Source organism: Malurus melanocephalus, unplaced genomic scaffold (assembly GCF_030028575.1).
Source record: "Malurus melanocephalus ecotype Western Australia unplaced genomic scaffold, MMel_1.1 scaffold_85, whole genome shotgun sequence".
In the NCBI taxonomy this organism is placed as follows: Eukaryota; Metazoa; Chordata; class Aves; order Passeriformes; family Maluridae; genus Malurus; species Malurus melanocephalus.
In genome coordinates, this window is record NW_026623317.1 from 1,192,704 (window position 1) to 1,206,722 (window position 14,019).

The 14,019-nt window shown below is 41.1% G+C and overlaps 1 long non-coding RNA gene across 1 annotated transcript in view; it reads left to right on the forward strand.

Moving 5' to 3' along the window:
- Positions 1-14,019, forward strand: part of LOC130574519 (uncharacterized) — a 247,782-nt gene that overhangs the window by 167,295 nt on the left and 66,468 nt on the right. Inside the window, exon 2 of the long non-coding RNA XR_008965442.1 lies at positions 858-962. This is a non-coding gene — a long non-coding RNA (uncharacterized LOC130574519). The remainder of the gene's footprint in view (positions 1-857; positions 963-14,019) is intronic.

Sequence of the window (14,019 nt, forward strand, 5' to 3'; positions counted from 1 at the left end):
AAAAAAGGGTCGAGGCAGAACATCAGGTTTCAGATGTGAAAAATTGGAAAAGGCATGGATGATGAAAAGTTTGTCACCACTCAGGAGGCCACTAACACCAACTGGGTTGAGAAAAGCCACACGTGGGACCATTTATTAAAGAGSTCTTTTGTTAGGAAGAAGCATTATTATGAAGGAGAGTTATAAGAGTTGCCCAATTCCCACAAAACTCCYGTCTCCATCCTTCTTCTCAGGTGTCTGATCCTGACTCAAAGCATTGTCACAGCTCTGTACACACCACAAGAGTTTTCCATAACCCTTACTGGAGCTGTCAGSTCCCGGGAAACTGAGGACAGGGAGATCTTTGGGTGCCCAGGAAACTTTTGGAGAGTTTACATCAAGCTTCCAGGTTATAAGAGAACCAGAAAAAAAAGCAATTTATTTGTTGTTTTGCAGCATAGGTGTGACATGTGAAATCTCCTATTCTTTCATTGTTTTGGGGTTCCTTTTTTTCTCTTTTGAATAAGGCAAATAAAAATGACCTATCATCTTATTCCTTCTTTTCAATGGAACTTGGCTGACAGAAGACTGGGTTAATTTAGAGAATACTGAAATGTTTATTTCTTACTCATCCTAGGCTAAGTATGAAGATCTTACCTTCTTACTCTCAGGTGCCCAGGTCCCTCCTTTTTCTCATGGATAAATGAACAGGGGAAAAAAAATACCTGTTACCTCTCTCCTCTTCAAATTTCCCTTCAAGTTAGGAGAGCCAAATAATGACCTGCTGCAAAAGTGGGAAATAAATCATAGCCAAAATGGCAAAAGCAAAATATTTCTCCCCTAAACACGTTGTTTTTTTCCTCTGTGTGTCTTGGCAGCCAACCCTGTGAAAGCACCCACCTGAATTCTCTGCGCTCAACAGAGCAGCCCAAGGATAAACCCTCCAGTAAATCCTATGTGACTGAAGATATAGGAGCCTGACTGTGAGTAAAAACGTTTTAAATATGATTGCTATACCTGTTAGTAACCAAAGAGCCCTTTTGGAGCAAATAATTTCCTTGGAAACATCTGAATCCAATCATCTAAGCCTGGGAGCCCAAATTTATGTAATACCACTGCTCTCCTCATTGTCCATCCCCTGCCTCAAAAGAAAAGAGTTTACCCTGTCCATCTATCATTTAAATGGTAATGAGCTAAATGAATTCCACCTCACTTCTGAGCTTCAGAGTAAGCTTGGGTTTATTTATTCGTTTAAAGGCACAAGAACCCGTTTGACATTGCTGAACATGTCCCAGATTTATGGAAAATAAAACTGTACTAATCTCGCACGTTTATTAGCTTTTCTGTCAGATGCCTCCATGAGTATTCAGAGATGYGAATTTGCCCTGCAGTTCTGTTCTGACTGGAACAGCATCTCCTGAAATGTAAATGTTATCTTAAGGTCATATGCTGATGAAAACCCCTGTTTTGCCAAAGTCTAATTTCTTGGTCACTTGACAAAGCAGCTGCTGTTCAGTTACATGGCACAAAGAATGCTATTAAAGATGGATAAGTTACATGTTTGATTTGGCATATATTATACAGCTTCTAAAGAGAAAAAAAATTACAATGTGTGATTATTTTTCCTGATTTAGCTGAGTAAATAAAATACCTCTCACAAACAAGTATACAGGAATGATATTTCTGTGTGAGTTTGCTCAGGTACACCTTGTGTTATCCTGTGAMTGCATTTTAAAGGATCATCACAAATATCCTAATGTGTTTGCAGAGTCCTATATTGTTGAGATAAAGTCCTGATTTGGAGGAGAGTACAGAGATTAGACAGTTGCAAATGTTATGTGACAGTAAGTGCTGCGGCTGATGTACATTTAGGAAAATAAAAAATGCAAGGTTTAGGTAATCAACAGCTGGTGTCAGCTGGTACCGTACCACATCAGTGCCTCCAAGGTTGGTAAAGATTTATTTTTTTTTACCATCTGCTGAGTCTCTATCATTGGTCAATGTCAGAAGGACAAAACTGGAGGMTTCTGCTCCTGCTCTGGCAAACCAGGACAAACACTCACTTGTGCAAGCAGGAATATTCAGTGTGGGTCCAGAAAGACAGTATGATATGTTTTACGAGATGGAGCTGTCATAGCTGGTCATTCCAGCCCCTTTCAGTGTGTGAGAAAGTGCTGACAGGGAAATCACACKAAGGGCTGTAAGTTTTGGGTTACAGAGAACTCTCTGTCCAGGAAGAGATGGAGTGTTCAGTTGTAGCTGGGTTTGGTCTCCAATTTGAGCTCTGAGGAGTCGGTTCTGGAAGCACAGATGTGTCTGGGGGTTCAGTGTGTGGTGATGGGCGGAGAAGGAATGCTGCCTGCACAGGGTTTGACCTTCATCTTGCATGGATAAATGTCAAACACTCTCGGAAAAAATATCAACAGTGTTTTCTCTCACCAAAAATTGCTCTAGTGCAGGAATACTTGATCCTTTGTAACAAAGAATTTAAAAAAAAACGACTTGAGTTTGAGACTTCTCTGGCCCATTCTGTCTTCTTTTTCTGCCTTTTCAGTCATGAAGTTCAGAGAGGTTCCAAATGACAAAGACAATTTAGCATTTTAGATGAGACTTYACTCATGCAGCACATCCAGCATTCAAATGAGCATTAACCCTTTCATACCTAAGGAGGTAAGAAAGTTATTCCAATGAGAAATAAACATGAGTAACAACAAAGCACTCACTCTCAGATCAGAAATTAACTCAGAAAATATAAGGTTCATCAAAATTCAAGACAAATAACAATATGCTTTTTTTTCTAAAAATTTATTTGGTATGCTGGCAGGGGGTCTCCTTCTTCTGATTACTGACAATTTTGATAGGTCACATCTCAAACTTTGGTTTCCAGATGAAGATCTGGGATCAGAAAAGCCTTTTGGATGTATTTGGGAGTGTAGGGAAAGCATCTTGTGGTTAGTGATTGCACCATTCATTTCAGGAATATGTGGTACTCCCAGTCAGCTGCACACMAGGGAGGATTTCCTTGCTTTGGGACAAATAACATTTTTTTTCTAGGGATTGGGTGGGACTTGATCATTCCCTGGTGTAACAGTTCTGTGTCTCAGTACAATCCTCCACCATAACAAGAACATACTGTACTTTGTGTGTCTCCTATAAAATTTAATTCACATGCTGAGGATTCCTGCCCTTGCAATTGCTTCTTCAAATCAGCTAAGACACCTCCCTATGACACATAATTCTTGTGAGACTTGTCAGCTCTGCTGCTTAAAGTAAGTAAGTARRTAAATATATAAATAAATAGGCGGGSTGGAATTCATTACTGAAATCAAGCAGCAGCCCAGCAGAAAATTCAGCGGTAAAACATCCGTGTTGTAAACCATCAATATTTGCAGTAAACCACGAGCTGGGAGAAGGATTGGTGAAATAGCTTCTTCCAGTCCTAAAATGCTCTATCCTGACTGGCAAAACACAGCAAGATACCTGCTGAGCTGAAAGGGAATCACAGTGCACCTGCACAGACCCTTGGCCTTGCTGAATGCAATTCCTCTTTGGACAGAGCAGGTTCCAGACCCGCAGGTGTGGAAGGGAAAGATTATCAAAGAAGCCTGGTGATGCTGTGATATTTGTGTGCACAAAGGCTTTCTGCCACCCTCGTGGTCCCAAAACATCCACCCAGCATCCAGCTGACATCTGGGTGTAAAAAGGGAATGATGAGGCACTCCTCATCCTGACAGTTTGGATATCACGGCTCTGTCTCTCCCCTGTTTACACTCTGGTTCTGTTCCTATTGCTGTGTAGGGCTCTGCTCTTGTTATCCCCAAGATGTGGGGAYTTTAGGGCCAAAGGATCATCTTGCTTAGAGCACCTATGTCACAGGTTATTAGGTTTCACTCAACTGTTCCCGAGACTGATTCCAGTAATTRATGTCCTGTGAAAATTCTCTTCCAGAGAGAGACCCAGCCTTGATTTAAAGGAAGGGTGAAATAGAGAGCAGGCTGCTTTCCCTAGCAGTTTGTTCTTCCTCACTCTAAATCACACTGGTCCCTCTGTGCCTGATGAAAGAACCCTCTTCTCAATGGGTTCTTCTCTCCACACAAATATTTCCCCAGTAGTCAAATTACATTTCCATCTTCTCCTTGTCCGTTTGAGTCTGAAAGGTCTCTCACTCTTGGGGTTTTATTCTGCTGCCTTTGTCTGGCACTTTTCTGAGATTTATCCTTTTTTAAATATACTTTTTTTTTTTTTTTTTTTTTTTTTTTTTTTTTTTTTTTTTTTTTTTTTTTTTTTTTTTTTTTTTTTTTTTTTTTTTTTTTTTTTTTTTTTTTTTTTTTTTTTTTTTTTTTTTTTTTTTTTTTCATCCTTGATAGAAAGCAAACTGGGATGTATGTAGAATTACTATTTCACTCACACTGAATTGTGCACCCAGGTTTAGGGCTGCAATAATATTCTGTTGAGGGGGTAATATTCATACAAGGAAGAACCATGACTTTCAACATTAAAAGCCCTGAAGWGCAGTATTTACAGTGTTCATACAGCACTTATAAAAACACGTTATAGATCTATAGATTTAGATGCATCTAATAGCCATAGGAGTAGGAGCACTTTTCTTCTGTGTTGGTAAGGGTTGTGCCCTCAAGTGAGTTTAGCTGAGTAAAGTCAGTAATGGAAAAAGATATTGAGAGAATTCAGAAGTTGGATGTGTCAAAACATGGAATTGATCAGGGTCTTGCATGATCATGCAGAGTGGGGTAACCAATGAGRTGGGTAGGCTTGCTTGCCTTATCTAGATATAGATTAATGTTCAGCTCTAAGTGCAGACCTGCTGCCCTGATCTCATGGTCAGACAGAGGTTCCTGCCTCTGCTCCAAGATCTTTGCTGAAAATTTAGTCTCTGGATTGCAGGCAAACGTTCCAAACAGGCTCAGCTCCTCAGTATCACCTACACAAAAGACTTTAATTCTTTGTACACTGGGTCRTCTCTATTTTCTAAGAAACATCATTCATACTCACCCATTTAGGAATTCAACATGTCATGTTTACATCATGTTCCTAGTTCACTGAGAGTAGTCAAGATTTTAATTAAAATGCTTTCACATGTATTTCTGTGAAGGCGTGACTTCTTTGACTTGCGCCTCTTAATTCTCATTTCCCAGTTTTTGTCCAGGATATAACAGGATTTATACAACAGASCACTGCTCCTGAAGGTACCTCTGAGACCAAGGTCAGCCACCTCTGCTGGGACACTCCTCCTGCCATCACAGCAATCATCCCTCTCCATTCAGGGATCTCTATATGCTCTGGAGGAATTAGGAATGCTGAGAGTCTCAGCAAGGCACAGAGCTCAGGCTGAATTACTCACCCACCATGACCTGTCCCATACAGACATCCCTCACATTCCCTGGCTGCAGGAAAGATGCCCCTTTCCCATGTGTGAAATTTCATAACAGTTTGAAAGATGAACAGAAGATGAATTCTGCCTCCCTGCATGGGCTGCACTGCCTTCAGCTCTGTTAAAACATGTTCTGCCCAAATAAGCTGAACCTTGCCTGTGATCTCCCTTACATGCACCCTGCAGTTATTTATACTTCTACCAATCTTCATCAGCTGCAAATTCYATCAGCAGTGACTTTATATCTAATCCTGGTTACTAATGAAAACATCTGATGGCCCCAAGCACAGGTATGATTCTGTGGAGACKCTGCTCAGAATGCCCCTGGTTGATGATGATTTGTCTGAATTTTCAGACCTGCTATTTATCCTTTTGTTTATAGCACCCTATGAGGCATTTTTTCCCCCCTCACCTTCCGTTGCCTTTTCCTCTGGAAACYAAAACCATGATATTCAGCAATGTTCTTTTTTACATCTGCTTGCTGGCAGCTCTGTTAGGAGCAGTGGGTTCTTATCCATGGGAAAGCACRTGATTGTGTTGAGCCACATGTAAATTGAAAGTGGAGGCCATTTCCTGTGTTCTGACATAAATACAATCCATGAGAATAAAATATAAATACATACGCACACGCATATTTATATATATGTATATAAGCTCGTTCATAAAAACTTGTAAGTTCCTTTTTCGGGTTTTGGAACTATATTGCAGATTGGTTTGGGTTTTATATTTGTTTTAATATTTGTACTGTTTTTAAACAAATGGATTGGTTCTGTCTATGTGTTTTGCTTTAGCAGTGTGGTGTTAAACACATTCAAAACATTTCAGTCAAGCGAAGATTTAACTTTGTCCAAAAAAAACCCCAACCCACAGAACTATAGGAACAGCCAAGCATTGTAGCCATTCCCCAAACAGGGTGTTAGGATTTGGCTATAAACCCAAGCTGTTTAATATGGTTTGGGTTTATGCAGTAGGTCATGATGGTTAATGTTTAGTGAGCTGAAACAAGAATGGAAGAAAATTAYAATGGAAAAGCTTGGTTTGAAAAAAACAACTCTTCATAGATGACAATGAGGGGGATGATTGGACTCGTGGTGTGTGTCACATATTTTGCCTAAGCTGGGCTTTGAAAGCCTTTTAGTTGATACAAGCATGATCATCCGAGCAGGACTTTTTAGCTCCAAACATCCTAATGCTGGACTCTTGGCACGAGGTGGTGACAGCTGCAGAAGGCAGAGGGGGAGAAGGCAGCAGGGCTATGCCTTTGTTGTGGAGAGCAGCGGCACAGGGGGGACAGAATTTCCTAAATCGGAGTCATGTGGCTTGTGGGGGGACTGTGACTGTAGGATCCAGCTTGAAGCAGGAGCCCCCATGGCTTCCACCCCACTGTGGGCACACAGAGTGCACACACCACTGCCTCCCAGCACCTCAYGGGCTCACCCCATACCATGGGAGGGACCCTCCAGTGTTTCACCCCGTGCACAGCCAAGATCTGACCCCGACCGTGCCAATGTGTCAGCTTTGGGAACCTAAAGCCCAACAGCCCAGGGAATATGGTGGGAAGTGCAGAGTCATTAATGCCAGGGCACTAATTAGCTGAGACATGGTGGTTTTGGAGCTAGTTTGGTTTCTCTCTGTAAAGTACAAAAAGCTCATACATAGATTATAGAGAATAATGCACCAGGTGTTTCTGGTTCACAGAGAGCCCTCCTTTAGGCAGCCTTCAAAGCCTTGTCTCAAATATCTCACTGGAAATAACTGTGTCTAACAGACATCCCCAAGAGTCTGATATGGGAGAGATCCCAAATCTTGCTGTGTGAGATGCAGAGGAGAATAAGACRTGGCCCATGTGGTGATAAACACAACTGTACACCAGTCTGGGGCAGCTCACGTGCCCACTCCTCTGTTTCCATGTATCTCTGAATGCCCAAATGTTCCTGTCTAGGGGCACATTGGGTCATTCACTTGATGATGATTTGTCTGAATTTCCAGACCCGCTATTTATCCTTTTGTTCACATCACCCCACAAGGCCCTTTTCCCCCTATGCCTTCCATTGCTCTATCAAAGCCAGTTGGTCCATAATTTYGGAGTAATTATCTCCCAAACAAAGCCTTGAGCTTTATCCCTGGCTCCATGGGGTTCTCCAGAAGGTCCACCAGTTGGAAATAGGCTGAATGGAATAATGGGACCAACCTCAGGGGGTGGCTCARGGGTTGGGTTTGACCTGGGATGGACACCAGACAGCTCTCAGTCTAAATGGTGAGTTGGGAAAGGTTTAATAGTCTTGTGAAATCAAAACCTGGGAAGAATAAAAAATATAAAACCCCATTTTAAGTTACTTTCAGGTCAAAGGCTACCAAAGAAATATTGTTCTCATATTCTAATGCCATCTCTATGCAAAGGCTTTTCATGAGGCAATTTTCTGATGGGAGGAAGATCTCGGGGGAAAACACCTGAGGAAGTGGAATAATCACTTCTTCTGACTCCACCCTCTGTCCTGGCATTTATCTGTTAAATGCCCTCCAAGTACAACCAAATTGGTTTAAAAATGTTTCTAAAATAAATAAAACAATAAAGACATTATTTTTAACATCAGGTCCTGCTCATCACAGCTCATTCACAGGTGATTCTGGTCTGATGSCTTACCTATCAGGGAGATGGGTGATTTTGAATAATCACCTTAGTTCATGATCTTACAAATACCTGATGTCAGACTAGACCTGAGACACCATCTCAGGACCTGACTTTTTTAAGGTATGACGTTTTTGAGGTATCATACTTAGTTCCACAAGTGTCTAGRCTTTTAATTTTTTTAACAAGCCTCATCATGGCGTAAGTAATAGCTGGTTTCCATTCCCAAATTTGTCATGAGGTCTCCCTCCATTTTGCAGGTCACTTGTACAGCTGTTACTAAAAAGCAACACCCCAACCAGTGGTGAGGACACAGCTCCCACATCCTTCAGATCCCCTTTCCACCTTCCYCCCATTATTCGCTCTGACAGCCTTTGACTGTGTCAAAAACCCAAGTTTTAGCGACACGATTTCCCTTCCCCTTGAATATTTCAGTAACAAGAACAGCTTTGCTTTTATAAAGACGTGTGGTTTAGTCCTCAAGTCATCGAGGAATAKCTCAAGTGCAGATCCCACCTCCAAGCCAGCAGCAGCACGTTGGAGGGGCTGTTAGCCCATCATGTGTTCCTTGATGTTCTGGGCTCTCACTCTCGGGGGAACCCATTAGCATCCAYGCTCTCAGGCAGTCTTCTCCTCCCCTGTTAGTAATTACCCAGGGAGGGGATAATTAAAACTGGTTCTGAGGCTATGAAGAACCTCTGTCCGCCTTCACTACTCGCAGAGCCGAATGAAAACTTTAATGTACGTTTGGAGACAACTCCTGAAGGGTTTTGCAGCTTTGTCGTGCTCTTGTTGTCATTAAGCAGGATCTAATCCCYCATTTCAATTCATTAACCTGAACAYAGRCAAATTTTGAAATGTGACTGCAACACAGCACCAGTAAAATTTCTCTAGATACTGGATGAAGTTCTATCTTTATAAAATGGATAATTTCATGGGGATGGACAAGAATGCAGTAATTAGGGGCTGGTTAGCACAGATTTCCTAAATAATTCCATCTAAATTGCAGAATCTCTGCATCTTGACTTCACCACAGAAAAAGTTCCTTTCATCCAGTCATCAGCTGGAAAAAATTTGGGTAGAGATGTGCTCATTTTTCCCATGCTGCAAAAAACCAACAACAGCACCAGGAAAAGCAGTTCGATGACCGAGCCCTGCCAGCTGAGCGAAGCAGGAAAGCGTGCAGGCTAATGAGCTGTGTGAGATGCATTTCAGCACGACTCACTGATGGCCTGAGAGCTACCACGGCACTGCTCATCCCCACGTGGGGTGAGTGTGCCCGCAGCAATCGCTGCTGATGGCCCCTTGACACTGCTGAGAAATAATGCAGCACGCCAGCCCCGCTGCAGAAATGGTGTGGGAAGTTCTGTGACGCTTTAGGAAGAGCTGATTTAAATTCAAGCCCCAGCACCTTCACARTCTGTCCTACATCTGAACTGAGATGGCTTAAACGATCCCTTAAAAGATTCCAAAGATTGGAAATCTTAGGCCCGTCTCCCTCAAAAGCTGTCATTCAATCGGCCTAAGGGGGGAAAAATAAAGAAAAAATAAAAGAGCAGATGAAGCAATTGAAAATAAATATGCCTCTCATTTTTCAAAACTTGATCTTTTTTAACTAAACCCTATATTATTCATGTGCTGTATATTTTATTGCTGTTAGTTTCAAAGCTGCTGGAAATCACAGATCAGTCCCTCAACCACGATGTCTTTATTATGCGTACATAAATCATGCATGGAAGGGCCCTGACAGCTGACGACGACGCAAACTCTCAGGAAGCAAAGCCCCTAAGCCATGTTAAAAATGTATGTCAAGGAAAAAAAGAAGTATGTCATCTTTATTTCTTTCTTATGGATATTTTTGTCTTGTCATTATCAAGGAAGTTCTTTTTTTTTCCCCCTCTGAACTTCTGTCTAAATGTAGTTAACACAGAGGTAATTTGCAATGGTGTTTCAATGACACGAATGGAGAGCCCTTCCCCACATCTGCCTGCATCTTCAAGGATGGGAGTGTTGTAATTATGCAATTCCAGTTTCATTAAAAACAGATCTGCTGTACCCAATATGGTTCATAAGGATTCTGGTGAAATGCAGAAGTTCATAGAATAGTCAGGAGCATGGTGGTGCTATAGGACTCATGTGAATTATATTAGAATTGGGGTTTTTTGGAAGCCATGAGTCCATTGCAAGACTCTATCAGATTGTTGTGGGGCTATTTTGGGCAGGGAAAACAAACAATCAAGGATTCCCGATTATGATGTACCTGAAAATCAGAAAAAAAGTGCTAAGTGGAAATACTGAGCTAATAATAAGAAAGAAAGAAAGAAAGAAAGAAAGAAAGAAAGAAAGAAAGAAAGAAAGAAAGAAAGAAAGAAAGAAAGAAAGAAAGAAAGAAAGAAAGNAAAGAAAGAAAGAAAGAAAGAAAGAAAGAAAGAAAGAAAGAAAGAAAGAAAGAAAGAAAGAAAGAAAGAAAGAAAGAAAGAAAGAAAGAAAGAAATTTTCAGTTGATATTTTCAGTTTCTGAAAGGTCTGTTTTTCTTTTCGCCTCCATGATTCTTTTTTATAGGGGTGCAGTTCAGTGAATTTGCTTCTTCAATACAAAACCTTATTTTTTACTAGAAGTATTGGTATACTGATAAGTAACAAATTACAGCAGTTAAAAAAAAAAAAAAAAAAAAAAAAAAAAAAAAAAAAAAAAAAAAAAAAAAAAAAAAAAAATCTTGTTGTCAGAAGCTAAAAAATAACCTTCCTAATAGAAAATTGGAGAAAGTATCTAATGGAGCACTGGACAATGAATTACAATTATATTGGGCTATGGACTAAATTTTAGAAAATATTGACAGACCAAAAATATTTTTACCTGCTATATATTTTCATACACTGAACTTTCAAAAACAAGACACTCCAGACCAACTGGTGAGCTCACATTTCAACACCAGGAGAGCAGTGATTGCCCAACAGCCACCCCTCCTACTGATGCATTTTCTGTATTTAGGCATTGTCCTGTGTTTTGACTCTGCCTGGTGAAAAGGTGTCTTCTAACTGAGTAGAAAAAAAAAATTGCACTTTTTTTTCCCCAGCAGCACATCAGCTTTGGGCTGATCTTCTTGTGCATCCTCCTCTGTTCACAGCCACCTTCTACATCCATCTTACTGCTCCATGGTGCCTTCCACTTGCTGAGCAACTAACACTAATTTACTCCTGCTGCAGGATTGGACACAAGGCATGTATGTACAAATCAAGGGGAAATCCTTCAGGCTGGATATCAAGGAAAGTTTCTGTCCCCAGAGGGTGGTCAGGSTCCCCAGGGAATGGTCCCSRCCCCGAGGCTGCCAGAGCTCCAGGAGMGTTTRGACAGCACTGCCAGGGATGRACAGGGGGGATTGTTGGGATGTCTGAGCATGGACAGGAGCTGAACTGGATGATCCCTTCCAGTTTGGGGTATTCTGCAACAACTCCTTTGTTTCCTCTCAGCTGCTGGTGACATTGTTGGTATTTCCTTCACAGCTTCTCCTCATTGCTCCAGCGTGCCGTGATCATGTTGGGGGGCTTCATCACACAAAAATCAGCCCAAACATCAAATGTTAGACCACAATTCACAGAAAATCAGAGTCATTAAGGCTGGAAAAGGACTCTTGAGATTGTAGAGCCCAAAGTTTACCCAGCACCACACTGTTCACCATTAATTCATCTCATTCCTCCGCTGCAGAATGAAGTCCCTCTTTCTCTGCAGCATTTCAGCACTGGAGAGTTTTGCTCAAAGAAATCCCACCCACTGTGTCTCAGCTCATTGGGGAATCCTCTTTTTAAGATTTGGCCACTAAAGAGAACCAAGAGCGGCGAGCTAACACCATGCTGCCTGTTTCCTGAGAGAAACACACACAGAAAGGAGCAGCAGATATATAATTCTGTCTGAGGGGGGAAATTCAGAACCAGCTGAGATGTTTGTGTCTGCTTTTATCCTCATGCCTATGCAAATCAGTGGGGTTCAGAACTAAATGGAAACGCGTTAAAAGGAAATCTGAAAGCGGGGATCTGTTCCATACGCTAGCCCTGCTCCCTTCCTTTGGAAAGACACCTGTGGATACATTTTCATTAATAATTTCACTCCATCTCTTCTCTGATGTAAATTTACAGGCGAGAAGCAGGAAAAATGCCAAATGAAATGTCGCAGGCAGGCTGGTGGGATAATTAGTATATGGTGCATAAAAGAGCARAATCCCAAGAAGCAAAGCTGGATGAGATGTACCTATTTGTGACAGTCTTTGGGGGAAACTCCAATTCACTGAGGATCAGCTGTGTTTGCATTTTGCTCTTTCCTTCTCCCCCTCAGTGAATCRCTTCCAGGAATGTCCTTCTGCCTTGACCTTTTGAACTGAAGAAGTACCTGCAGGAAAAGAGAAAGAAAAATAACTTTAAAATAGATAAGCTGCTTATCTCTTTAGCTGACTTGAATTTGTTTCTGTGTGAAGGAGAAGGATGCTATCAAAATCACAAATTTAGAAGTTAGTAATGTTGGAAAAGTTTCTAGATGTTCATCACCAGCACAGGRCTCTCATTGCATGTTATTCTGTATATTGCTTCTAAGTCACTGCTAGAGATAAGAATAATCCAGGTACATTGATTTTTTTTCAGAAGTTATTCATGGTGGTGTTTAGCCAAGGTAACAGGACCTGTGTGATCATAGTTTATGCCTGTCCAGCTACCTGACATTCTCTTTCAATACCTTTAAACCCACAGATCAACTTCAAGAGAAGGACAGAGATTTCAAAGATATTAAATTACAGAGTTCGTTATGAAAACCAGAAACATATCTGCTCAGTTTTAGCTGTGATCTGGCCTTTATCCATGAAATTTCTGGTCAGTGATCAGYACATGAGTTTCTGAGAGCCTCAAGTGCTGCTTTTGGCTAATTGAGGCTCTGGAGAAGGATTGGAGGACAGGAATTGGGAAGTACATGGGGATTGCATCCTCTTGGCAGCACCTGTGGGACAGAAAGAGTTCAAAAAGCTGAGGTCATTCCAAAGGGGTGGAATGAAAACAGGACACAAATCCAGAAGAAAATACTCCCTTTTAATACTTTGCTTCATCCAGAAACTCCTTTTTTTTTTTTTTTTTCCTTTTCCTTCCTGAGACATTTGATTCAAAATCTGTGAATATTAAATCTTTAAGTCCCCATTTCTGGGACTTGGCTTCTGAGGGAGTTTCTGGGATCTGGTCAGGGCTGGGGGAAGATTTACGAAAACAGCAGCCATTCATTAAAAAAGAATTTTGAGAGATGCTCATGCTGACATTGTGATTTGGTTTATTGTACAAATAAATGGTTATTTGAACAAAGAAAAAGCCATCTTTTGACTTCAACAGGAAACAAAATACTATATTTAGAGCAAAAAGCTAGATATCAGCTTACGGTCACAGACAAATTTAAATAGCAAATATTGCATTTTAATGATGCTTACTTTAAACAGGGTCTTTGATTTGGTGTCTTTTTGTGGTTGTCTATGGTTTTAAAAAATAAAATCCGCTTTACAAGATAAAATGCCACTTACTGTGATTTGAACAGAGATGTGATCCAACACTAACCTGTTGCTTTCCAACACTGACTAAACTGTTTGTATGAACAGTAACACAATACCTACCTAAATCTTCCACTTCTGCRTGGCCATTCTTAGTGGTTTTCTTTTAAAACTCCTATTTCTTCCACTCTTGACAGCAGATCCAGCTCCTCTCTAACACTGCTGGAAGTGAATTGAACCAACCTCACTCCATCTGACCATGAATCTTGAATTCTTTCCTACACCACTTTACAGACTRGTGGTTACAGCAGTTTCCTGAGAGGCCAGAAACAGGGATTTGACACCCTCATGGAGGGAAAAGGCTGGGTATGGATATCCCCTTTGTGCATGGGTTCTGTTGTTTGAATGAAGGGTCTCCCTTCTGGTGCGGTAAAAAATGGCAAAAGTCAAAAAAAAAAAAAAACCACCAAAATCAGCCTTGGAGGTAATTTGAGAAAACCCATTGGCTC